The sequence below is a fragment of the Penaeus chinensis genome, chromosome 17 (assembly GCF_019202785.1).
Source record: "Penaeus chinensis breed Huanghai No. 1 chromosome 17, ASM1920278v2, whole genome shotgun sequence".
Lineage (NCBI taxonomy): Eukaryota > Metazoa > Arthropoda > Malacostraca > Decapoda > Penaeidae > Penaeus > Penaeus chinensis.
Window position 1 is genome coordinate 16,074,769 of NC_061835.1, and position 2,500 is coordinate 16,077,268.

Below are 2,500 nucleotides of genomic sequence, written 5' to 3' on the forward strand. Positions count from 1 at the left end.
ATCATATATAACACTAACATACTAAGAAGTTGGTTGATGGTAGGGCTATACTTGCATTTACATAAAGTGCTATTGATGATATAGCTATACCTGGAGAACTGATCGGTGATACTGGTATGTCACTGCGTATAGTGCTTCTGACACAAGTCTCTCTACATATGTATATGTTGGTGATGCTACAACTAGAGTATATACTTATATCAAAAGTGATGACGTTGCTACACCTATATTATCCATTATTAATTGAGGTAATGATATACTCGTACTGCCCATGATAGTCATGTTATTGTCACGTGTTTTAAGCTTTGTATTCAACTTGCGTTTTGATTTCCGCGAGACACAAAAAGGTGCATTTAAAATTCAGACATGTTCCAACTCCTGATGAAAGATATTATCTTGGTATTTCTGGGGCAGCCGTTCCCGGGTGTTTTTTCTCTTGCTGTTGTATTTGCAGCGTTTGTTCTTTTCTGCGTTAATATATATATGTATATATATATATATATATATATATATGTATGTATGTATGTATCTGTGTGTGTGTGTGTGTGTGTGTGTGTGTGTGTGTGTGTGTGTGTGTGTGTGTGTGTGTGTGTGTGTATGTGTCTGTGCGCGCGCAACTGTATGTATATGTACATGCATATACATACACATACACACATATATATATACACACACATGTGTATATATGTGTATATATATATGTGTATGTATGTATGTATGTATGTATGTATGTATGTATGTATGTATATATATATATATATATATATATATGTATGTATGTATATATATAATATGATATATATACACATATATCTGTATATATGTGTGTGTACACATATGTATGTATATGTATAATGCTGTTTTTTGCGAATATGTCTATTACTTGCCCCTTTGCCACATTTCAAAGTTAATGCTGGTAATGGAACAAACATTTATATAGTCATAGAATCTATTTTGATAAGACGATAAGGTAATTATGGCAATAAATCCTGGTTATAGCGTCATGCTAATATTATATTTTCTAAATGTAATATTTATTGTAAAGGCGGGCGCTGATATTTATATCTTTAAAAAATCGATAAGTATATGTATATAATAATTTTCCATTTGCAAAAGAGGCCTCGAAGCTTTTCTTATTATTTCCAGAGCGGAATAATCCTCAACGGAGGAAAATAGGCATAGGGACAAATTAAAGGCATTCCTTGCGGACGTGAATAGGAAATATCAATAAGATATCAGAAACGACTAAATTAACGTTCGTCAATAAATCAAAAGGGGTTTCCAAGTTTTTTTTTTCTATCTTAGTCGATGCAGAATAATCTTTAAATATGTGTAAATTTGCAATGTGGCTTTATAGGCAGTCTTTACGCGCCAGGCAAAGACATTTTCGTGGGGAATCAGACAAATTCCAGGAGTCAGACAGATGAAGATAATCACACATTAATAAAAACAAATAGACTTCAGAGGCCCATTCTGATTTACTATCAACCATTAATAATCAATAGCAATTTTCTGTTCGGAAATACAAATGGCGCCGCGCGGCTTCACAGCTGATGGAATGACATCAAACCTATGGTTGCGCGAATTTTCGGTGAATATATATAAAATGTGTAATATTATTGTCATTAAAGAAGTATGATTTACTGAACTTTATAGTTTTAACATATTACTGTAATTAGTTACCTTCATACAGTCTATAACGACGTAAATTACCAGCATTAGCTTTGAGATGTGGCACAGCGCAAATCAGACAAACTCGTAGAGAACACAGACCTTACGTGTATACCGCCCCTGGGCCTTTAAAAGTAAAAGGGATAAGGTTTTACGTTATTCTCAGTTTGTAAAGAAAAATCAAGATAATATATTTTCGTGTAGATATTCAGTAACTGATTTTTTTTTCTTCGTGTAACTGAGTTCTGAGGGTCATTCTGTTGATGTCACCCACATGACACTTACATGACACCAAGTCGGATTTCAAGATCCATTCCTCTTTTATCTGACCCGAGAAAGGCCCTTCTCATGACGTGACTGCGGTGCCCTTCTCGTGCAAATGTGTGAGAAAGTTGTTAAAAAATTGAGAAAGTTAAAAGACTCGGGTTTATGAAAGAACCAACACAGCTGACTCGGCGTAACAGATAAACAGAATTACACAATATTTATTATTTTTCAAAACTTTTTTTAACGTCTTTCTTGGACATACTCCTATGCTATCCATAAGGTGATCAAGTTTTTTATGTTTTTGATTTAATAAATTACTAACATTATGCTCATAAGCTCACCAAGGCCAAGACCGTGAAACAAGGAAAATAATTAAAGAAAAAAAAGGGTAAATACCATGATAAATAGATATATTTATCATGGTGAAAAGTGAAGCAGATCCTGTGAGGAATATGACTTGCATCACATGGAGAGGTAACGGACACTTTTGCCTGGTAAACTTTGCGAGTAGATTTTAATGCTACTTCCGAAGAATTTGTTAACTTGCTCTAATCATCAGCGA